Genomic DNA, 25913 nt, shown 5'->3' on the forward strand with positions numbered 1-25913 from the left:
AGCTGGGGACTAGCAGAAGAGCTTATTGCGTATTTTAGATGCTTACACAATTAAAAACACCAGGAGAAGTTAAGCATTAGTTGCATTATGCAGCAAGATTATTATTCCAAATTTTATGCGAGGGGAAGTTGAAAAAGAAATGCTATGTGGTTTGCTCGGTGGTTGTCACTGTGTTGCTGTTCCTAGGCATTTTGGATGGAATGCAGAATGGTTATCATGTTTCCAGAGAAATTATCCTTTTCCTCCCTTTACCATTCCTTTGCATTATTTCTTATTTAACCATTGTTTATGGGCTTTGAATTGAAGGGACCATTACCAGAGTTTGAGATACAAGAATTATAGTAATTTGAACAAATTTCAGCATGTTGATTGATTTATTATGATGTTTGCAGCAAAGAGAGTGTTTAATTATGGTAGAAGGCATTTTTCCTTTACATGGAGTTGTTCAATTATGAATTCTGTGGTGCCTCTAGAAATGGAAAGAATGACTGAACTTGAACAATAAAGCAAAAGACAGACACTGCTAATACTATGCTGGGATGCGGTTAAAGACAGAGCTCATGGGAAAGCAAAGTACTTGCACAAATACAATCATTATATCGTCAATTAATTATTATTCAGAATGTTTTCCACCAAGCTCAGTGCTGATACATGAAAACAAATTCTGAAGCCATTCCTGCTGGTATACCCTTACCCTTGCGAAGGGATATGCAGCTTTATTACAGCTGCCAAGGACAGAGATACAGAAAAGTCTTGCATTTGGTCTGCTTTGATGGTGTCTTGATAATTTACTATAGTGGCAAATAGTTAAACAAGGATATATTAGGAGTTAGGCAGAATTTCCAGCAAACACCATTAGTATTTTTATGATTAAAATGCAGTTGCAATTAAAAAAGGTGAAGTTCCACTGAAAATTTTTATTGTGTTTCTACTGTATATGTTGACAATTATAAATCATGGAATCATAGAATAGTTAGGGTTGGAAAGGACCTTAAGATCATCTAGTTTCAACCCCCCTGCCATGGGCAGGGACACCTCACACTAAACCATATCACCCAAGGCTACGTCCAACCTGGCCTTGAATATTGTCAGGGTTGGAGCATTCACAACCTCCCTGGGCACCCATTCCAGTGCCTCACCACCCTAACAGGAAAGAATTTCCTCCTTATATCCAATCTAAACTTCCCCTGTTTAAGTTTTAACCCGTTACCCCTTGTCCTGTCACTACAGTCCCTAATGAGGGGTCCCTCCTCAGCATCCCTATAGGCCCCCTTCAGATACGGGAAGGCTGCTATGAGGTCTCCACGCAGCCTTCTCTTCTCCAGGCTGAACAGCCCCAACTTTCTCAGCCTGTCTTCATACAGGAGGTGCTCCAGTCCCCTGATCATCCTTGTGGCCCTCCTCTGGACTTGTTCCAACAGTTCCATGTCCTTTTTATGTTGAGGACACCAGAGCTGCACACAATACTCCAGGTGAGGTCTCACAAGAGCAAAGTAGAGGGGCAGGATCACCTCCTTCGACCTGCTGGTCATGCTCCTTTTGATGCAGCCCAGGATACGGTTGGCTTTCTGGGCTGCAAGTGCACACTGAAGCTGGCTCATGTTCATTTTCTCATCAACCAACACCCCCAAGTCCTTCTCCACAGGGCTGCTCTGAATCTCTTCTCTGCCCAACCTGTAGCTGTGCCTGGGATTACTCCGACCCAGGTGTAGGACCTTGCACTTGTCATGCTTAATCTTCATAAGGTTGGCATCAGCCCACCTCACAAGCGTGTCAAGGTCCCTCTGGATGGCATTCCTTCCCTCCAGGGTATCAACTGAACCACACAGCTTGGTGTCATCGGCAAACTTGCTGAGGGCACACTCAATCCCACTGTCCATGTCAGCGACAAAGATGTTGAACAAGACCGGTCCCAACACCGATCCCTGAGGGACGCCACTCGTTACTGGTCTCCAGCTAGACATTGAGCCCACAACTCTTTGCATGCAGTCATCCAGCCAGTTCTTTACCCACCGAGTGGTCCATCCATCAAACTGATGTCTCTCCAATTTAGAGACAAGGATTTAGTGTGGGTCAGTGTCAAATGCTTTGCACAAGTCCAGGTAGATGACATCAGCTGCTCTACCCCCGTCCATCAGTTCCGTAGCCCCATCATTGAAGGCCACCAGATTGGTCAGGCAGGATTTCCCCTTAGTAAAATCCTCCTCTACTTGGGGAGGCTGAGCCATTTTCTTGCTCAGCTGTTCTCTATCTGTACTGAATTTTGCATCTTGATGCTGCCACTGTCTCCTACTTAGAAATTGTCACAAATGAGCTATCACTCTGAAACTAACCAAAGACTTTTTTTTGCACAACATTAAATAACATCACGATCTTTCAGCCACTCGAGGCCAAAACAACAGCAGGACTTCAAAATGCAAAGAAAACCCTGTTCACATAGATATAATTGGAGTTTCCACAGACATGGGATGTGAATGCTAAGAGTATAGTTGGATATGCTAATAGTTAATGTCTGAGGACCTTCATCAGAAAGACAAATTGTAAAAGACTATTCATCCACAAAAGGGCTACACAAAAATCAGTCACAAAAGGGAAATAAAAGACAGAAAGGGGTAGGTTTCAGTTTGATGATCCATGTAAGTGAGGCAACAACTGCTGCCTAAATGGACATCCCTACCTGATCCCATCCCCATGCTGCAGCTGACTGTTCCCATACTCTCCCTTGCGCTGGTGCTTGTCTGACCACCTAGTGCAGCAGCTGAGGGAGTTGAACTAGCAAAAACATACCGACTTGTATTCTTTTACTTGGTAGCATGTTTTCTGTTAGGTTAGATTTTTTTTAACTGGCTTGTTATAGGTTCAGGCAAGCATCAGCATAAGACCAAGAGTGGGGAATGGGACTGCATTTTAGAAACAGCTTGCTGTTGGAACAGCTTTGCTTCATTTAAAACCATAACCTTAAGCTCACTTCTTTGGAAAGTGTTTTGCTGTATCATTCCAACATCAGTGATCACAAAAGAACATCCCTCCTCTAATTTAATTGTTAAACAATCTGCAAGGAGTGGGAAGCAGTAAACATTGTTGTGGTTGTAACTACTGCTTTCTGCTGCTTTAGTTTGCTTTATTTCTTCCTGAAGCAAATGATGTGAAGAGCCCATAGCTACAAGAGCCTTTCCAAATGCAGTTTATCTCCCTTTTCTTTCTTACAGTTTTTGCTTTTTTTTGTTTGGTTGGTTGTTTTTTTTTGAATAAAGGAACAGAAACAGTTTCAAAAGATAGGGCTGTTAAGTTAGCTTTTAACAGGAGAATGGTATACAGAGCAATTGTAACAAACTGTAAATTGATTGAGTTCAGATTGTTATACAAGCTTTTACATGTCATACACATTTTTTTTAGAGATGGGTAGTTTCTTGCTTAATCAGTACTTACAACCGTAAATTCTTCTCTGCAGTTCTTCAAGGAGTGAAGTACTGTTTGTGTTTCACTTTTTCTTCTTAAAATCATCTTGGAAGAGCCATAAGGACCACATACCATCTTATAATCTAATATTTTTATCTCAGATTTCCAGAGTGTCCACAGCAAGAATGGAAAGAGCAAAACCAGATCAATTGTACTAAGCCCAACCTGTACTTTCTAGACGGCACATAGCTGGCTGCGTCCTGGAGCTGGGGTCATTTTAGTCTTGTACTGATAATGGGTTTTATGGGTGCATTTACCCTCCTCACCTGCAAATCCTTCCCAAGATTCCTACCCTGCTCCACCTCAGTCCACATCCGTCTTGCTGTGAACTCTGCTGAGAAACCTCCTTGCCAAATGACAACAACTTGTACTATCTGGTAACAATCACCTTACCTGTGTAGACAACTTTAACAATATTTATTTTTCTGTCTTAGCTATGCCCCCTCCTGAAATTCCATCTTTGCAAATGAAGGAGTAAAATATTGTATGCTCTGTGTGTCATCATTTAAAAGCACTGTGGCCTGTCATTAGATCCTCTCATGAAAATGGGCTTGACTCTATAGGTCTAAAATTCCTTTTGATATAAATTACCAGCTTGAGGACTTACACAGCCTCAAACATGAAGAATTTGCTGTCTGTAACATCATAACTTTCATAACAATTTCTAGCGCAAAATCTTCTGTAACTGAGTGAAAATAAAGGACATTTCTGGAGGAAGATACAGCAGCCAGACAGTAAAATGTATTTTTTAAGCTGACTGATTTTTTTTGTTGAAAGAACAATATTAATTCAGAGATAGATACATAGAGGTAATGCATATACCTTCCTGCATAAAAAAAGAATAATCTCTGTGTTGCAGGTATTTACCGTTGGCTAGACCTCGCAGTGTGGCAAGAATAGACTATGGCTCTTATGCAGCAGCGCCTCTTAGTGGTAGAAATAAATTCCGCATTTAGGTAGTATAGGAGCAGTATTTTTGCTTTCCTTTTACTTGATTACAAAGTTACTAACACAGCAGACAAACATTTTAATTTCCAATTACTCTTACTACCCAAGCCATAGGTCTTTTTACATTTATGGTTATGCACTGCAATCTTCCCTTCAGATCATGGGTGATTTTTATTTTATATTTTTAGCTTAAATATACTTCTAAAATTGGAAAAAATGTCTATTATCTGTTATTAAAAAAAAAAAAATCTTAAATGTGCTAAAGGTGCTTTCTGATTTTGAGATGTTCAGTTTGCTAACCATTAGAATGTCAAAAGAGATTTCAGTCTAAATTCTTTTTTAGTCAGGAATTCTATACTAGCTAAACTGGCTGAAATTCAATGGAAGCCTTTCATTTATACACAGGTACTTTAACTTTTGCAACTCACTGGGTTTTAGACTGATGACGTCCTTTAAAAGTGTAACTGGTGGGATACCTGATCAACATGAGTTCAGAAGACACATGAAACTTTAAAGAAAAAAGAAGTATAGTGAAACTCATTTCATCCAACACAGTCTCCACAATAAAGATTGCTTCTAAGTTCTTGATATAGGTTACTCCAGTTAACAGAAAAAGGGCATGTTTATTGTGTTTGACCTCACAACAGTAAACCTTTTTAGAACATCCAGGGTATTTTGTTGGGAAAAGCTGGTAGCTTTCTTCCTATGCCCAAAAATACTTTATGGTGTGCCAAGGGTATTTGGAAAAACAAACAAACAAATGAGTGATTCAACATGTCTAGAGACTTAAGTAGTTAGTGTCAGCTTTCCTTTATGCTTCTCAAACATCTGTCTTAGAAGCATCTTTATGGCCTGGTTTGGGTATTTCTCTGGTTCCTTATCTTCTTTCTGAGACTCATTTTCCATCATCAGATTACTTTAGTCCCACTCTAATGTTGGTGCCACTTGCCAGATAAGCTGGGTAGCCCTCCTAAGCAAAACTGAGAGAGGAGCCCCCAGTGCTGCTGGGCACTGCTCAATTGGCAGCCCTGGCTCCATGTCCAGCTCTCAGAAGCAGCCTCATCTCTTCTCCATTTGTGGATGGAGGGGTGGAGAGCTCTCTGTCCATGAGCTTTTGAAGCTGCTGGCCAATTGCAGCCACATTTGGCAGAAAGATTGGGGTTGTAACAAAGCAAGAACAGCCAGTCGTGGTGAGAGACCGGATTTGCAGCAGCATTTCAAAGCTCTTCTTCCGCAGGTCTCTGCAAACAGAGAGAGGAGCAGTGTCTCTATAAAGCCTCCAGAGGGAGATCCTGCCCATCTAAACCTGAGTGCCTAAATGCAGCTCCTTAATTCCACCCTGAATTCCTGGAAGTTTCATGAAACTGACGACCTGGGCGTGGAGAGGGAAGCTATAAATACCATGGCTGAGAGACCAGCTGCAGCGTAAATTCACCTGTAATCCGTGGCAAGATAGAATATGAACTGGAAAAAACATCCCAATCCCTTCAGTTGTGGGAAAATCTGTAACTAGAGTTCACAGGCTTCATAACCCCAGTCATCTGGAGAATCCTTCACTGGGTTCAGTAAATAAGAAAGCCATATTGACTCACCAGGCTGGATATGTAGGCTGACTGTGTGTTAGCAATTCTTTACATAGCTCGAAGCAGCATACAGAGACATAGAGGAACAGCTGTGGTCACCAAGAGATGGTACAAAGCAGAAGCAAATCCCTAGCAAAGACAGAAATTGGTGTGTTTTGAATTCACCAGAGTGTGGTTACACCTAATTAAATGAAAATATGTTATAACAGTGTTTTTGAGATGCCATTCCCCTGGGGTGGGTGCTGGTAAACAACTACATCTTATCTAGAATGTCAGTTGTAATGAACTGGCTTAGCAATGGCATAAATTGCAGCAGTTTGAAGACCAGAAGCAGGAGGGGATGCTGAGGAGGGTTGGCTGCTCATGGCAGGTGTGATGAAGCCCCTGACTGGGCAGAGCCCTAGTTCTGCATAACACCTCAGCAATTACAGTGAGTGGAAAACATCAGAAAAGATGGGAAAGAACTAATCAAATCACACTTGACAGTAGCTGTAGTAGACAGAGTTAATTTAATCTATCTGGTAGTTGTTCACTATTGTCACCAGTCAGGTGTGTATGTCATTGTATTTGTCCTTTGGAGCTGAAATAGCTACTGGTCCTGAGTGAAGATCCCTTTCCCATCCTTGCCAGGATCAGCCTGTGAGTGAACTAAGTTTTACCTGAATTGCCTGCCCCAACTGCAGCATAGCAGCAGTCTTCTGCTGGTGCAGTGTTTGTGCCAGGTTATTAAAGAAGCACGTAGGAAAGTTTATCAGCTAAAAACATTGAAGAAAATGAATGTGAAGGAGAAGGAGCCAAGTCCTGCTGTGCAAGCTCCACGGAACTACACTGTGATGCAGTGTTCCTGACCAGGTCAAAAGTGATCTTAGCCTGCTGCATTTTTGTTTAGAACTTTCTAAAGACACTTTACTCCTAAATCAAAACATCTTGTCTTTAGCAGGTTTATATGTATCCCTTCACACTCTCGGTGTCTCTGCCTTGTCCCTCTCTGCTCAGTGTTGGTGAGGCTCCCTCAGAAATACACCTTTCAGAGTTCTCTTTTTTATCCAGTAAGGATGGATGCTGCAAAGATGGAGGGGAGCATGCTAGTATTGTTAGGGGCCTACAGTATAGGGCCAGCAAGACAGGGTTTAGGGAGCTGCACTTGTTTCACCTGGTGAGAGGAGGCTGAGAAGCGACCTTGTGAACAATGGTAAAAGGGTAAATTCAGGGAAAAAGAGGCAGAACTTATATCACATGAAATCCCAGTCATACCCACAGAGCACAGGACCACAGCTATAAAGTGCATGTTAAATAAATCCACCATGGTCACTGACGTGATGCAGTAGGTACACAACAACATCATGACGCACACATCAACATAGCGCATCAGGCACACACAGTTCATGCGATGGTCGTCTGTAAACGCTTAAAGAGGAAGACCAGCATCCCAGAGGTTACAGCACACACACAGACCAGCTTTTGTCCAGTCTCAGGCCAACTTCTGTCTGAGATTTCTGTAGAAAATACATCTAATATATGTAACTATTCAAGTACATCGATAATGTATTTCTCAGTCATAAGGAGCTTGAGACTTCGTATGGCTACACTGATTCAATTGAAAATATTTTTTATTTATCTACAGCAACACAGAAAGCAGTATATGACACTTCAGAGAGAAATGGAATTTTCAGTTCTCAAATCAAAATAATGTAGAAAACCTGCTACAATCACACACACACACAAAAAAAATAGAATGCAAAGTTTGGTAAATAGTTCTAAAGTTAGGATTGAAAAGAAAAAAATGAAAGTATTGCTTAAAAACTTTTAAATGTTTTAAGCAAGTCCTGCGTCGTGAAAAATCTTTATTTTTCAGTAATTTTTACCATGAAAAATATTTGATATGGATATTACCCCAGAAATCACAGCTACACTCTTGTAACCAAAACACCAAACCTCAAAATGAGGCTTTTCTGATCTCTGCAAAGGTTGAACACATCAGATATGTTCTTCATGCGTTATTCTGGTTTATTAGTTTCTCTCTGTTCATATGGTTTAAGGCAAAGTTAAGTTATGTAAAATCTAAATAGTCCTTCATCTAACATTTCTTCATTATGCTTTTTTTTTCCTTTCAATCGTCAATCCTCATGTTTATGTCAGCCAGGTTACAGCTCGGTTCTGCTCATCAGCAGCTTCCAGTACCAGAGAATAGTTACACGGCTTTGGTTTGTTGCTTTAATACTTCTTTTTTTTTAATCTGAACATTTGATCCCTTACTCATGCTGACAGTCAAGGCTGGTTTGAGTCATGCTCTTGTGAGAATCTTTCTTGAAGAACTGAGTATTACTGCAAGATCTGTCGCAGTGTGAAACATAGCGTATCATGTTCCTGTCTAGAAATGACTTTCCAGAAGGCTGTGACCCTGTTCCTGCATATACAAACACACATGAGGATTTTGGTACTTGAATAACCCCCTAACCCACTGTAAATATCTCAAGCATAAAGCTATTTATGTAAGCATATGTTTGTAAGTTGATGACTACTGCAGACACGTACTAAGATGATTGTAATACAACTGAATGCATAATTTAATACAATCTGTCTTTGGTTTAATAAGGTGAAAACAGGTAGATGAACAAGGTTATTTTATTCATGACCTCCTGAAAACTCTCTTCAGCATGTACAAATCACTACGTGGAGCACTTGGCCCAGGTATTTTATAAATTGGAAAGAGAAATGAAGTACAAAAAACCAGGAGTGAAGTGCATCAGAACAATGAAACTGATAGGAACAGAGACAATATTTTTCTTCCTTCCCCAAATGCAAAAAAATAGCCTGAACTGAATGGAAAAAAACAGATGCTTGTCACAATCTTATCCCAAGTCATAGAATAGATTAAATACATACAATACGTAAAGTGATCAAGGAAACAGTAAATAAATGGTCTATGAATCCTACTTTTGTTATGTTGTTAGACAGATAAAAATGATCTAAAAGAATAAAACTAATAACCTTCAAGACTTTAATAATTGTTGGGGCTGCAGTTTCTAGATCTACTTTATGGAGAAATGTAGTCAGAGGCTGCATCTGGCTGTTAAGGACTGCGAATTGCAAAGCCATGCTTGTGACAGAGATCCATTTTGCCAGGTGGTAATCAATGAAGCTGGAGGTTGGCTGGTTTGGACAATTTTTCTTTCAGTAGCAAGTTGTATATATCAAGTCTTTGGGCTTAATATTTCTAAATAAATCACTGCATTTAAGCTTAGAGCAACAATCAAGTGTGGTAAAATAGTATTTATTTTTGAAACTTCAGTGATCTGATTTTTTTTAGTTACTCTACTGAGGAAAAGAAAAAAACATTAATTCCATTACTGAATTACACTTCCTTAGACTAAATAAACATAGGTTTCTATGAAGTCATAAAAAAACAGAGATATGAAATCCATTCTGGTTTGTGTCCATGAGTCTATCAACTGTTTCACCTTCTTCTGACCCAAGTACAATCACTAAGCTCAGGGCACTTACCTTCAGTTAGCTTGCGCCAAGAATGATACAAGCCAAGCATCACTATGTGATCACCAAGCATCACCAAGTGAAACAGAAAAAGAAGAAAGTGAGGAAAGGGGAACCTCTGCGTGAGAAAATACAATACTGAGATTGTAATGGCCTGAAAGTGCAAGTTTCAGTGGTGAAACCTTAGCCAGTGACTTGGAGCTCATCCTGATGAACTTCATGCAGGGAAAACATGACTCCTCTATAGCTCAAAGCAGTGTTGCACAGCAAGGTGCCGACGTTTTGCTCTTAAGGAGCACTGTCTTGGGCTTTTGTAAGCAGAGCATCCTGCTAGCAGAGGTGCTGATGAAGCCAAATAATGCTTCCTTCTTCCAGCTCCTTGCCAGTATCACCTCACAGCTCTTGCAGGCAGTGGCCATGTCGCCACCTGGCCTCATCTGAGCTCCCTTTAAGGCAACGCTACTTGATTTCCTTATTCACACAGCTTCTCACTGAAGTTTCACAGAGGTATATCTGTCATCTGTCACAAGAGTTTCACTTATGTGAGATGTATGAAGAGCAAAATCCAAGTGACGCTTCTGCTTTTGTGCACTTGCCCATTCTTTCTCTCTTGCCCGTGCAAGCACACGCCTTGAGCAGCTCTTTCCCAAGCTCCTTCCCAAGGGTGACAAGCTATATCTCTATGAATCCAGAAATGCTACTCTGCACTGTTGACCTCCCTCCCAGCAACATTATGATGAATACAGCAATTTGTTTCCTTGGCACAGTTTCTGTGTGATTCAGTAGATTAATTTAATCAATCAAACAAGCAATCCACCCATCCCAAATGGATAATAAAAAAAGTAAGAACTGACGTATTGAATCAGGCCAGAGGTCCACCTAGTTCATTAGTTTTTCTGGGAAAGTGGCTGACACCAGATGCTTGGGAAGCAGTGGATGAACAAGGAAAGCATGTGGTCACTCTTTTCCAGTCCACTACCTATCCTTCAGTGACCTGCAACTAACTGACTTGCTGAGAGGCAAATTTTTTCTGTTCCCCATCACTTGAAGTGTTTTTCTTCCATGAATCTAATTGCTTCCTGGATGTGCATAAAATTTCACTGTCTATAACATCCTCTGGAAGTGTTGCACAGTTTTTTGCTTTGGAGGCTTGCTTAATTTCCTTTTTTTTCTCTTAACCTTACTAGACTTGTTTTCTTAATGGTACCCTGATGGTTTTGTTACTACTTTCTGACTAGTGAGTTGATAAATCAAAAAGTTAGGGTGTGGAATTTAAGGAGGGTAAAGAGGGTACTGAAGGATTTAACAAGCAACTAACAATTAGAAAAGGTGTAAACCACCCACAATGCTGAAATTTTGTTCAGTAGTAAGAAGAGACGTGAAGGGAGGAAACTGAGGAGAACTCTGTTTTGACTGTGAAGGAAACTATTTTCCAACAGTGAAATGTATTTCCACCTGAAATATTTGGTAAGATATTGGTTATATCTAAAAATGGACTGGACCAGAACCCTTAGGGAAAAGGGGTAAGGATACTTTGTCATTGGCATTAGATAGCTACTAGATGCTCTTGCTCTCTCTGAAGGGAGCTCCTTTACATTCTTCCATGGATCGGAACCAAAATTTATATCTCATATTTGTGTCACTGCTCTTTGTGCCTTGGGATCTGACGTAGTTTGGATTTTGCTCCATCAGTTTCAGATCAGGGTTATAAATGGTTCATACAATGCTTTTATCTAATCATCATTATACGTTACAGAAGGAAGTTATAAATCCACTTATTTGCTCATCCATCCAGGATGTTTGGGAAGCAGTAGGAGTACAATTCTCTGGTCAATAGCTGGAAACCATTAGCTCAATCTGCTCTGGATGCCTCTCGTCGCAGGTGGGAAATTGTCCTTCCTTGTGTTGCCTGGTCCTTCTAGCACCTGGACATGCACATGACAGTGGTATGGAAGTAATTTGTGCAGAGCTTCCTGTGCGGTAGGATTTTGCATCTCCTCCATCCTCTCCAAGAACAGAGAGACAAATATGAGAGAAAATAGTCAGGCTTTGCATTTGTGTGGATTTACTGCTCATTAAAAAACAGCATTTCTGGAGCTCAGATGCCCAGACTGGAAATCTAAGTTGGTAAAAATAAACAGGGCAGACAGAACTCAGTGCATTAGGTCTAATCCTGACGATAGCGTGGCATGGCCTCATTTAAAACTGGGAACTGGCAGAGGTAGCAGATAAGGAGAGAGTGGTGACAGATGCCAGTTGGCACCAGATGAGGAAGCTTGGGGTTATAACCCACACTGTGAGTTAATAATGGCTACAAAAGAGGACACACAGACCAAATTGTATCACTGAAGAAAAAGCTTCTTAAAAGTCAGTCCTGACAAATGAAAGCTGGGGTTTTGTGTGTTCCAGTGCAATGACTCTGCTGAATAGAATACATGTGCCACTGTGGAGATAATTGCCAAAAACCTTTTTCAAGGTTTCTTTAAACTTACTCTTTAAAAAGTCACATAAAATTAGAGCTGGAAAAAAAGAATACAAAAAGGAAAACTGAACTTTCTGAATGACTGTGGCTTATGAGTGCAACTTTTCAATCCTTCATTATGACAAAGAGTGGTAACCCAGAAAACTGGGTTGGATTCATCAGCAACAGGCAGTCTTTTTTAAATTATTTAACCTCTAAGTGCATCACTTTATATTTGCTCTGAGAAGTGGTGTGCTTACAAAAAACTGAGAGAAATTCAATGTCAGCACACATCTGTTGCTTTGGGGATTTTTCCCTGGTTTATCAGAGTAAACAGGGACAAATTCAAAGTTTTCATTACTTTGCAGAGCATGTGGTGCCCTGGGGGCAGATTGCTTCGCTGCTGTTGCTGTGTCTCTCTCCCTCTGAAGTAAGTTATCTGGTGTGACGTGGGCAGAACTCTAGCATGGAGTTTACTTGGGAGTAAATGCTTGAAAGTGAGATGTGGGGCACAGTTACCATGTGGAACTAACTGCAAGAAGATATTAATGAAAGGAATACATTAGTAGGTTTTTTTATAGATATAAAATCATATATAAATCATCTAGGGTGAGATGTTGAGCAAATTGTTTCATTGTCTTATGATGGTTCAAAATGAGGATAATTATACTTACCCTATTGAGTAAACTAATTAGAAATCCAAACATAGAAAGCACAGTATGTTCCTAATGTGATTTTCCTCAGCTCAAGGAAGAGAGCATAGCAGAGAGATAACAGGAAAGGAAAACAAAGGGAATGTCAGCTCTTGCTCTGGTGCCAGAGTGGCAAAAATGCCCTCATGGCATAGAATCATAGAATCATAGAATAGTTAGGGTTGGAAAGGACCTTAAGATCATCTAGTTCCAACCCCCCTCCTGTGGGCAGGGACACTTCACGCTAAATCATATCACCCAAGGCCTCGTCCAACCTGGCCTTCAACACTGCCAGGGATGGAGCATTCACAGCCTCCCTGGGCAACCCATTCCAGTGCCTCACCACCCTAACAGGAAAGAATTTCCTTCTTATATCCAATCTAAACTGCCCCTGTTTAAGTTTTAACCCGTTACCCCTTGTCCTATCACTACAGTCCCTAATGAAGAGTCCCTCTCCAGCATCCCTATAGGCCCCCTTCAGATACTGGAAGGCTGCTATGAGGTCTCCACGCAGCCTTCTCTTCTCCAGGCTGAACAGCCCCAACTTTCTCAGCCTGTCTTCATACGGGAGGTGCTCCAGTTCCCTGATCATCCTCGTGGCCCTTCTCTGGACTTGTTCCAACAGTTCCATGTCCTTTTTATGTTGAGGACACCAGAACTGCACACAATACTCCAGGTGAGGTCTCACAAGAGCAGAGTAGAGGAGCAGAATCACCTCCTTCGACCTGCTGGTCACGCTCCTTTTGATGCAGCCCAGGATACGGTTGGCTTTCTGGGCTGTGAGCCCACACTGAAGCTGGCTCATGTTCATTTTCTCATTGACCAGCACCCCCAAGTCCTTCTCCACAGGGCTGCTCTGAATCTCTTCTCTGTCCAACCTGTAGCTGTGCCTGGGATTGCTCCGACCCAGGTGCAGGACCTTGCACTGGGCATGGTTAAACTTCATGAGGTTGGCATCAGCCCACCTCACAAGTGTGTCAAGGTCCCTCTGGATGGCATTCCTTCCCTCCAGGGTATCAACCGAACCACACAGCTTGGTGTCATTGGCAAACTTGCTGAGGGCGCACTCAATCCCACTGTCCATGTCAGAGACAAAGATGTTGAACAAGACCGGTCCCAATTACCATTTAGATGAGGAGTGCATCAGGCACCTTCACAGCTCTCTTTCTCCTTCATCAGCATGGACTTTTATGTCAGTGGTTGTTTAGGTGTCAGTCAACTCAATAGGAATGGCATCTGTTTCATTTTGACCCCTCCAGGATAGGTTGAGCATCTTCATCTTCTTTCTTCATCTTCTGTGCTGGACAGTACATGCTGCTGTGACGACACATTTTATCACTGACACCAGTTATAAGATGTGAAGGGGATATTTGATATATATGATACCAGGAATAAGTCCAAGGACTCTGTGTGAAGAAAGCTGAAGATTAAGTTCATGTTTTTTTCACTTTTTGAATGGCCTTCAAAATACAATACAATATCAATAAAGACTGTTTTAAATGAATCTTTCGATAGCTAGCTGCTTCCTACACTTGACACTGATCAGGATTCCTACAGGGACAGTGCTCTTCAGATACCGAATACAGCCCAGTAAGACCTCACAGTAGAGCTCTAGTAGAAAAGCAGGAATCAAAGGAAAATCAAACCCTTTTGCAAACACATGCTTAAACACAATACCCTCCATGTTATTCTATGTTTCATTGCTGTACCCTGAAACAGAGTTAATCAGTCTTTATTATTTCTCCATGCGGTCTGCAGCATACTCATCTCAAAAACTCTCAAAAGGAAAGTAACTTCATAGCCTCCTGATTTGGCTCTAAGTGGCCTAATCATTAAATTCTTTTTCTAACGTACCACATTTAGGTGAGAAACACTGAAGTTAAGGTCTTGGAAGGCGTTAAAATACAGCAGTGCTAGTAGCCCCTGTCAGTAGAGTGGTAAGTACCTGGCTTATGCAAATAAAATTCTTTTTATTAACATGGCAGAATTTCAGCTCTCCTCATAATTTTAGTGAAATAAGTAATTTGGGCATTTCTGTATTGTATAACTGCATCTAGACCCAAGTCCTTAGTCAGTACAAATTTATCTGCTGCTATTCATATCATCACTTTGGTCTAGCAAAGTTCTGACAATGATATAGGGCTTGGCTTGAGCAAACTGGGCTCCATCCCACCAGCTCCTAGCTGTTAATACCATTTCTTTTCACTGCCTCTGCAGCCAAATCTCCATGAAAGGAGATTGTCTCCATGTCTGCTCACTCCTCAAAAGGACACCTTGAGGTCAGTTCCCTAATGATTCATATTCTTTGTCAGAATACACAGAAAGGGGTCCTAACATTAAACCATAGCTTGAATAATTTTTCTGTTCCAGGATAAAAATCACCCTGGAATGTGTTATGAGAAAAAAATACAGTATCTGAGCAGATTTTTTCAAGTGGTGATAAATGTCCTTGGACTACTGAATGCAAGACTGACCTATTTTCTTTCTGTTCGTTTGTTTTGTTTCAACAAGGTGGACAGGAATTTTGTTTTCAGAGGCTTCTTGATAGCTGAAATACCTGGCTTTTTATTTTATGTTTTATTAAAGGCATGCAATGATCCCTCTACAATGCACTGCCTGTCATGTTCAATCAATTCATTGAGTTACTGTGGTGAACTCATTAGGACTATAACAGTTTAAATCTATTATCCATAGCCAGGCCAACATTAGCAAAAAAATGGTAGTATCTTATGGAGTACATAGAGTCTGGATGTTACCTTTCTGCTAGAGGGCAGAAATAGTACAGTGACCATGTAAATGAAACTGTTGGCTCCTTTCTACAGGCCAAAGTCAGTCTCCTCTCAGTGCCCATGTACATATGTCATAGAATCATAGAATCATAGAATAGTTAGGGTTGGAAAGGACCTTAAGATCACCTAGTTCCAACCCCCCTGCCATGGGCAGGGACACCTCACACTAAACCATATCATCCAAGGCTTCATCCAACCTGGCCTTGAACACTGCCAGGGATGGAGCATTCACAGCCTCCCTGGGCAACCCATTCCAGTGCCTCACCACCCTAACAGGAAAGAATTTCCTCCTTATATCCAATCTAAACTTCCCCTGTTTAAGTTTTAACCCGTTACCCCTTGTCCTGTCACTACAGTCCCTAATGAAGAGTCCCTCTCCAGCATCCCTATAGGCCCCCTTCAGATACTGGAAGGCTGCTATGAGGTCTCCACGCAGCCTTCTCTTCTCCAGGCTGAACAGCCCCAACTTTCTCAGCCTGTCTTCATACGGGAGGTGCTCCAGTCCCCTGATGATCCTCGTGGCCCTCCTCTGGACTTGTTCCAACAGTTCCATGTCCTTTTATGTTGAGGACACCAGAACTGCACACAATACTCCAGGTGAGGTCTCACAAGAGCAGAGTAGAGGAGCAGAATCACCTCCTTCGACCTGCTGGTCATGCTTCTTTTGATGCAGCCCAGGATACGGTTGGCTTTCTGGGCTGCAAGCACACACTGAAGCTGGCTCATGTTCATTTTCTCATTGACCAACACCCCCAAGTCCTTCTCCGCAGGGCTGCTCTGAATCTCTTCTCTGCCCGACCTATAGCTGTGCCTGGGATTGCCCCGACCCAGGTGTAGGACCTTGCACTTGGCATGATTAAACTTTATGAGGCTGGCATCAGCCCACCTCACAAGTGTGTCAAGGTCCCTCTGGATGGCATTCCTTCCCTCCAGGGTATCAACCGAACCACACAGCTTGGTGTCACTGGCAAACTTGCTGAGGGCGCACTCAATCCCACTGTCCATGTCAGTGACGAAGATGTTGAACAAGACCGGTCCCAACACCGATCCCTGTGGGACACCACTCGTTACTGGTCTCCAGCTGGACACTGAGCCATTGCCCACAACTCTTTGCATGCGATCATCCAGCCAGTTCTTTATCCACTGAATGGTCCACCTATCAAATTGATGTCTCTCCAATTTAGAGACAAGTCTTACTTCAAAACCTAAAGACAACATGCATTACATGGATGATCCAAAAGTGATTGTAAAAGTATTTTAAAGATTAGATTACTTTTAGCAGGGTCTCTGAGGCAAACTCTTGTTTGTTTCAGTGGAGCTGCGCAAGGGATGACTGACTGGTACCTTCTAGGAGGGACTGGGTCTACCTTTATAAATGGCTGCGCTCAACACAGGGGAGAAACACCCCTCTGTGTTACATGCAAATGAAACTGGTGCTAGATACAGTCTGACTATAAATAAGGGACAATTTTTTAACACTGAGAGCATTTAAGGGTTGCAGTTCCTTGCTTGTTTCCATCAATTTTGGCGTCAGGAGAGGTTATTTGTGCTCTGGTTACTCAAAAGCTAATGCTGGGTAGCCCTCTGGCACTTTATGCAGGAAGTCATACTACAGTGACAAGATGGTTCTCTCTAGCCTTATGAACAAATGTAAATGACAGATGTAGGGGTGCACAGAAAGAATGGAGCCAGCACTCCCTAGACATCCGAAACTGAGGGAACTGCTTTCCCTGTCTTCTCCCTGCAAAATGGAAGCCCAGTCTGAAAGATCTTCAGGTTGAATGCATGATGTATCAGGCACTGCCTATCACTGACCTTATCACTTCATAAAAAAAATGAGCAAGGAACCTATATGCAAGATTTCTCTCCAAACATCAGTGTAAAGCTTTTACAGGCATAAAATACTGACTTGGCTGAATTTGAATAGATGTGGGGTAGAGAAAATACCCATCTTTATTACTCAGTTTGATGACCTCACTTCGCTACAGAATTTAGATTATTTAAGCAATTATATGTTAAATTAAATTTGTCTACAACATCTGAACACCCATGTTTTATAACTGTACCAGAAATAAAGAGCTTGGTTAATACATACTTCTAGAAGATTTTTCACACAAACAGAAACACACAAACAAGTTTTCCTTATTTAGGAGACTAAGGTAGAAGCTTTATTTGCATAGATGAATAGTTGCATTGGATTTGGAAAGATTCTTTATCTTGCATTTACCTAAACCCTAATCCTGCAAACACCTGGCGCTGCAGTGTTGAATGCCCACTGCCCAAGCTGCAGTTTGGCATTGCAGTATTGATAGCGTAGTTACAATATTAATAGCATTTATGTAACATCTGTTGCCTAAGTACCTCCAAGCACTTTACAAATGTTAACTAACGAGAAGCCTGCCCATGTTCTTTTTGAAGTCAATGGCAGCATTCCAGTTGTTCTCAAAGAGAGCAGGCACAGGCTCTGAGCCTCTAAATAACGTAAAAGTAGGTTAAGGATCTCTGTGTTCACTGGAAAAGGAAGGGATAACGGAGCTGAGGAACAGAACCTAAAAGGCTTTTCTTTAACTGTAGGGCTGTGTTTCCCTGGAAGAAAAAGTAATATAATTTACTGGTGAGACCACAGAATGAACCATAAAGAAGGAGCTGCTCACAAAGGCTTAAACTATTGTTGCCTTAGAATGTGACCTTTTTCTTATTCCAAAAACAACTGGAGACAAAGCTGGGTTTCCCAGGATGTTTCTCTCTAGTGGGTGCAACTGCCCTACAAATAGCAGCTCCTTAGAAAGGCATTTTTTTCCTCTCTGAGACTTTCTGTGTGAAGGTATGCAACATTTCTAGAAGTCTAGTTTCTTTGCCTCTAAGTGTTATGTGTCCACGACTGACATGTTTTCAAATCAATGCTCTTGGCTTATTGAGCCATGGTAAGTAATCTTATGAGGAACAGAAGTCAATATGTATTTGCACTTTCACTCTAAAGCACATTCCTGGCAGCCACCCTCAGGACTGATTCCCATTTCAGTCAAATGCTCTGGCATCACATCTTCATTCAAATTCTCAGGGGCAGCCAGTGGTGCCTCTTTTGTATCGTGTGCCTTCATGCAGAGGTCCACACAGGGGCAAGAGGGTCACAGCTCTCTAGAAGCTGTAGGCTTAACTGTCCCCTGTGAAAAGATAAATAGCATTTAGTTAAATAGTTAAAGTGACTGGAACACAGCCATACAGAGGGTATTGTCAGAGCCGGTAAATGAAAGGAGGGGTTTTCATGGCCTATTTCAATGTTGTTTCAAAATAAAAAAGCCCCAACAGTGTATCCAAAAAGGAAGAACCAGAAAATAGCCTGCAATAATTTTCCTCTAGTGTGCCTATACTTCAGAAGATTGAAATAATTGCTTGTGAATGATGCCACCAGGGAGCCTACAGCCTGTTTCCAGGCAGCTGTCCATCAAACACCCATGGGACATAGGAAATGCACTGAAGGCACTGGAGGTCCCTGTGATGCCATGTGTGTCACACTGTCCATTTGGTTCAGTGAGGAGAACTATAGCAGTATGGATTAGATTATCTGAACTTTACAGAAGACATCCACACAGAAACTTGTTCCTGGTCAGCAGTGCTGTGGAGAAGCAATGCTCCTCAGTATGAAGCACCATATGATGATTCATCTGCACAATGGGATTTAAATGGGCATTTTTTGTGGGTACAGATGGCACCATCTTTCTGTCTTACCAGTCACATCACTCTTTCAATATAGTCTAAATGGCATCAGCTTTAGGATGTAAAAGTATTACTTATCTCTGCAAAATGAGATATGTGGAAATTTCTGGCCAGATTTGCTGCCTGCCTCCCAGTTTGCATTCTGCTCAGCATCCATCTTCATTGACTTTTTCCCCACACCAATGTGAGATTAGAACACCACGGGAAATTAAACACAGTGCACATAAATCATGTTTATTATTGCCTCGGATACAGAAAGATAACAAGAATCAGTAAGAAAGGCACAATGACTCACAGTTTTATTAGTATACTCAGTTTTTCATGAGCTGAGTCTTCATAAAGAAAATGGTTTAATTGGACCACTGAGATCTTGAAGAATTCTTATATTCCTGTTATTTATCTTCTGAAGCCTCAGTTTCTGATTTTCTGTAGCACTTACAATCATGAGGGAAAGAACTTTACTTCTCTCAGAGAACCTGATAGATTTCTAAAAGCTAGAGAGGTTTTGTGAAGGCAGAATTCATCTCACCTGCAATACCTGAAACAGAGAGGTGGTGCTCAGGTCTCTGAGCAGCTTGAACTGGTGAGGAAGCAGACTGCCAAAGAAACAAACAGAACTGGTGGTCCAGATGGTGGAAGTGGTGTCCTTCCATCTTCTACCCTCACAAATCATAAACCCCCCATGGAACTACAATTTCCCTCTGCCTAATTACAGATCAGTAGGTCTGAAGAACTTTATTTTGATGATTCCTCATGTTTATTGGTCTTTTATCACAATCTTCCATGCCTTTATTTCTGTGACAGATTCATTGCCTTACATAAATTTGTTGCTACTATTTTTCTGGAAAATGTTATTCAAATACAGTTTAACCTGCACATATCAGAATCTGGAGTCCATACAATTATCCCTAATGAAGTCAGATACAAACGTGTTTCTTTGCTTACAGTGTAATCCTTAACCATTGTTTTCTTCTGGCCACAAATGAGAGGATTTGGTTCCCTGGCTGCTTCATAACCTTTACCTGCATCCTTTTGAGCTGTTCTTTTATTCACTTCCCAGAAATAATCCTTTGCTCTCCTGTCGTGGTTTAAACCCAGTCAGGCAATTTGTTCACTCACTCCCAGTGAGTGGTGCCGGGCTGACAGCAATCGAGGCCCCCCTCTGGGGCTCTCCCCTTCCCCGCTCCCGGAGGAACGGGGAGGAGGATCGAAAGAAGGCAACTCCTACGGGTTGAGACAAGAACAGTCCAGCAACCAATGTACAACACAAACCACCACCGCTACCACCAACGACAACAATGATAAGAGAAAATAACAAGGGAAGAGAATACAATACCACCGGCCAAGAAACGAGTCCCACCCAGAAGCCCGTGTCCTTCCGGGGAACTCCCAGTTACCCCCCACCCCGGGCATGACGTGCTGTGGTATGGAATACCTCCTTGGCTAGCCTGGGTCAGGCGCCCCATCTCTGCTTCCTCCTGGCTTCCCCTCCTCCCTGGCAGAGCATGAGCCTCACAAAGTCCTTGGTCAGGGTAAGCATCACTTAGCAACAAGCAAAAACATCGGTATCACCAGCACTGTTCCCAGGCTGGAAGTCAAAACACAGCACTGCACCAGCTACCACGAAGGAGAAACATGACTGCTACTGCTGAACCCAGGACATTATCCACCCCCTATTCCATACCATTCACATCATGCTCAGATCCCACATTTTCAATACACCATCGCTCTCCCACATATATACATCCATATACACAGACCAAGAGAAAAAGATCATTTTCTTAGTGCATGGACCAACCCCTATAATGCTGCCGAGTCCATTCGGTCCATGATGTCAGGTTCCATCTCTTGTAACAATCTTTCAGGGCAGGAAAGGCTGTGTGCAGTATTGGATCGTTGCCTGCTGATGCTGGTCGTTCCTTTACTGCAGAACTCATCCGGTTCTATCAAAGTTCATTCTCTGTTGGGATGATGGTTGGAGGGAAGTCAGGGCTAGTCACTGCTGACCTGGAGACATCTAGTTGATGGGCTATAAGAGTATTACACAGCAGGCAACAGCATACAATTAAGTTCACTGGCTGTTTTCCCCTAAAATCAAATCCCCTTGAGGTACACATCGGACTTCCCCATCTTCCCGCATTACCCACCAAGTATATCCAGGTCCCTGAGCAAAAGCAATCCCACGAGTGGGTTTGCCTTTACCTGAAGCAGGAATAACCCAGACTGTCTTCCCCAGCAAATTCTTCATATGCACCACGGGAACTTTGTCCCCCTCTACAATATGTAAAAGTTCTGACTGGGCTGGGCCAGCCCTGTTGGCAGATCCTCTGGTGTTGACCAACCAGGTGGCCTTTGGTAAGTGTGTCACCCAATGCTTGAAAGTTCCCCCACCCATTGCTCTCAGTGTAGTTTTTAACAGCCCATTGTACCGTTCGATTTTCCCAGAGGCTGGTGCGTGGTAGGGGATGTGATATACCCACTCAATGCCATGCTCTTTGGCCCAAATATCTATAAGGTTATTCTGGAAATGAGTCCCATTGTCTGACTCAATTCTCTCTGGGGTGCCGTGTCGCCACAAAATCTGTTTCTCAAAGCCCAGGATAGTGTTCTGGGCAGTGGCATGGGGCACAGCGTATGTTTCCAGCCACCCGGTGGTTGCTTCCATCATGGTAAGCACATGGCGCTTGCCTTGGCAGGATGTTGGCAGTGTGATATAGTCAATCTGCCAGGCCTCTCCATGTTTATACTTCAACCATCGTCCTCCATACCAAAGAGGCTTTAACTGCTTGGCTTGTTTAATTGCAGCACATGTTTCACACTCATGAATAACCTGGGCAATAGTGTCCATTGTTAAGTCCACCCCTCGGTCACGGGCCCATCTATATGTTGCATCTCTGCCCTGATGGCCTGAAGTGTCATGGGCCCATCGGGCCAAAAATAATTCACCTTTATGTTGCCAATCTAAGTCCATCTGAGCCACTTCAATCTTAGCCGCTTTATCCACTTGTTGGTTGTTCTGGTGTTCCTCAGTGGCCCGACTCTTGGGTACATGGGCATCTACATGACGTACCTTCACCACCAGGTTCTGCACCCTGGCAGCAATATCTTGCCACAGTGCAGCAGCCCAGATGGGTTTACCTCTGCGTTGCCAGTTGCTCTGCTTCCCTTGCTTCAACCACCCCCACAGGGCATTTGCCACCATCCATGAGTCAGTATAGAGGTAAAGTACTGGCCACTTTTCTCATTCAGCAATGTCCAGGGCCAGCTGGATGGCTTTCACCTCGGCAAACTGACTCGATTCACCCTCTCCTTCAGCAGTTTCTGCAACTTGTCGTCCAGGACTCCATACAGCTGCCTTCCATCTCCGATGCTTTGCCACAATACGGCAAGACCCATCAGTAAACAAGGCATACTGCTTTTCACTTTCTGACAGTTTATTATATGGTGGGGCCTCTTCAGCACGCACCACCTCCTCCTCTGGTGACATTCCGAAATCTTTGCCCTCTGGCCAGTCCATGATGACTTCTAGAATGCCTGGACGACTGAGATTTCCTATTCGAGTTCATTGTGTAATTAGTGCAGACCATTTACTCCATGTAGCATCAGTTGCATGATGTGTAGAGGAGACCCTGCCTTTGAACATCCAGCCCAGCACGGGAAACCGGGGTTCCAGGAGAAGCTGTGCTTCAGTGCCAATCACTTCCGAAGCAGCTCGAACCCCTTCATAGGCTGCCAGTATCTCTTTCTCAGTTGGGGTATAGCTGGCCTCAGATCCTTTGTATCCCTGACTCCAAAGCCGAGGGGTCGACCTCGAGTCTCCCCTGGAGCTTTCTGCCAGAGGCTCCAGGTAGGACCGTTCTCCCCAGCTGCAGTGTACAGTACATTTTTTACATCTGGCCCGGTCCGGACAGGTCCAAGGGCTACTGCATGAACTATCTCGCGTTTAATTTGCTCAAAGGCTTGTTGCTGCTCAGGGCCCCATTTAAAATCATTCTTCTTCCGGGTCACATGATAGAGAGGGCTTACAATCGAACTGTAATTTGGGATGTGCATTCTCCAGAACCCCACTGCACCCAAGAAAGCTTGCGTTTCTTTCTCATTAGTTGGTGGAGACATTGCTGTTATCTTGTTGATCACATCTGTGGGGATCTGTCTACGTCCATCTTGCCATTTTATTCCCAAAAATTGAATCTCCTGTGCAGGTCCCTTGACCTTATTCCTTTTTATGGCAAAACCGGCTTTCAGCAGGATTTGGATTATTTTCCTCCCTTTCTCAAAGACTTCTTCCGCTGTATCGCCCCACACAATAATGTCATCAATGTATTGCAGGTGTTCTGGAGCTTGCCCCTGTTCCAGTGCAGTCTGGATCAGTCCATGGCAGATGGTAGGGTTGTGTTTCCACCCCTGGGGCAGTCGGTTCCAAGTGAACTGGACACCCCTCCAAGTAAAAGCAAACTGTGGCCTGCACTCTGCTGCCAAAGGAATGGAGAAAAATGCATTGGCAATATCAGTTGTGGCATACCACTTGGCTGCCTTTGACTCCAGTTCATACTGAAGGTCCAGCATGTCCTGTACAGCAGTACTCAATGGTGGTGTGACTTCATTCAGGCCACAATAGTCTACTGTTAGTCTCCATTCTCCATTACACTTTCGCACTGGCCATATGGGGCTATTAAAGGGCGAGCGGGTCCTTCTGATCACTCCCTGACTGTCCAGTCTATGGATCAGCTGATGGATGGGAATCAGGGAGTCTCAGTTGGTGCGATATTGCCGCCGGTGCACTGTTGTGGTCGCAATTGGCACTTGTTGTTCTTCAACTTTCAGCAACCCCACAGCAGAGGGATCTTCTGAGAGACCAGGCAAGGTGGACAGCTGCTCAATTTCCTCAGTCTCCAAAGCAGCAATACCAAAAGCCCATCGTACCCTTTTGGGTCTTTGAAGTACCCTCTCTTGAGGTAGTCTATGCCGAGGATGCATGGAGCCTCTGGACCAGTCACAATAGGGTGCTTTTGCCACTCCCTCCCAGTCAGGCTGATTTCAGCCTCCAGCACAGTCAACTCTTGGGATCCTCCTGTCACTCCAGAAATATAGATGGGTTCCACCCCTTGACAGCTTGATGGCATCAGGGTACACTGTGCACCGCTATCTACTAGAGCCTTATACTTCTGTGGGACTGATGTGCCAGGCCATCTGATCCACACAGTCCAATAAATCCGATTGTCTCCTACCTCCACTTGGCTGGAGGCAGGGCCCCTCTAATGGTCATCACAGTGTTGGACATTTGAGTCATGGTGAAAGGGATTATTCTTTGTTATCACAGGAGCTGGAGTAAAATCAGCTCTTCCATTCCATCTGGTAAACTGCTCACCAGAGACTGAAGCTGTAGGTCTCATGGGATGATCAGTCTTGGCCCTTGCTCCCCTCTTCAGTTCACTCGCCCATTCCTCCAAAGCTGAAGAAGGTTTTCCATCCCACTTTGTCATGTCTTCTCCGTGATCCCGCAGGTAAAACCATAGGGTACCCCGTGGCGTATACCTCCTGTATCTCCTCTCTTGAACAATAGGACGCCTTTTGTTAATAGCTGAGACATGTGTTGGTACACGTGAGGAGCTGGGTAAATCAAATAGATCGTCCCTCAATTGTTTGAGGTCCTGGGACAGTTTTTCCACAGCTGAGATGATGGAAGGGGTGAGGTTGTCTTCGAACTCTCGGAGTTTATGAACCATTTCATCCACTGTTAGTGGTACTATGTCATTCCAGGTTACTGTTGCCAATGAATGGGCATATGATGACGGTGCATTCCGTGTAAGTTTTCGCCACATGGGTCGTGTACATTCAACTTCATCTGGATCTATGGGTGTATCCCCGTTATTCGGCTTGATGTGATAGATCATCTCTACGATGGCTGATTCCCTCAGAGACTGGATGCCTTTGTCTATAGTAGTCCACTTGGCCGAACGACTCATAACATTGTCTTTGTATGGAAACCTTTCTTTCACAGCTGCCAAGAGCCGCCTCCAAAGACTGAGGGACTTTTTCTCTCTTGCAATTGCTTTGTCAATTCCCCCTTCTCTAGCAAGTGATCCCAGCTGCTTGGCTTCTGTACCTTCTAGTTCGTGACCATCGGCCCCATTGTCCCAGCATCAGAGTAACCAGGTGATGATGTGCTCCCCTGGTTGACGGGTAAAATCTTTTCACATATTCCGTAGCTGGGTTGAGGTCCGAGGTCGAGAAGTCACCTCTTCTTCTTCTTCTTCGTCATGTGATGATGACTCCTGATCAGATGCTAGACCGGGTGGTGAATTCATTGGTTCTTCATCTCGCTTTGCCCTTCTTGTCTCTTTTTTTGCTTGTTCTCTTGCGTACAGGGGCAACCGATACTGGTACGAATTGGTCCTCTGGTTTGGCTGCAGTGATTATCACTGTGGTTTGAGTAGCGACTGCACTTGTTGCTGGGGGTGGTGTAGCTGCTGTGCTTGGAGCTGGGGTAACCGCGCTGTCTGTTGCAGTCGAAGTTTGAGCAGCTGCTGTACTTGCCACTGGGGTAGCTGCGCTGTTCATTGCAGCCAAAGTTTGAGTAGCGACTGTACTTGTCGCTGGGGGTGGTGAAGCTGCTGTGCCTGGAGCTGGAGTAGCTGCGCTGACTGTTGCTTTGCCCTCAGATCCACCGACATTCTTTTCCTTTTGAAGGTTCTGGATAGTGTTGAACAAGGCCCTGTAAGCATAGGCCAAGCCCCAGCACGTTGCCATGATTTGTCCATCTCTGGTATGG

General features: G+C 43.3%; 1 protein-coding gene across 1 annotated transcript in view; it reads left to right on the forward strand.

The window, feature by feature from the left end:
- The window catches only part of MBOAT2 (membrane bound O-acyltransferase domain containing 2), a 166226-nt gene that overhangs the window by 27695 nt on the left and 112618 nt on the right, over window positions 1–25913 (forward strand). The gene's annotated exons all lie outside the window — the stretch shown is intronic.

Source organism: Pezoporus wallicus, unplaced genomic scaffold (genome assembly GCF_028554395.1).
Source record: "Pezoporus wallicus isolate ANWC-B61680 ecotype Strahan unplaced genomic scaffold, APGP_CSIRO_Pwel_v1 contig_161, whole genome shotgun sequence".
In the NCBI taxonomy this organism is placed as follows: domain Eukaryota; kingdom Metazoa; phylum Chordata; class Aves; order Psittaciformes; family Psittacidae; genus Pezoporus; species Pezoporus wallicus.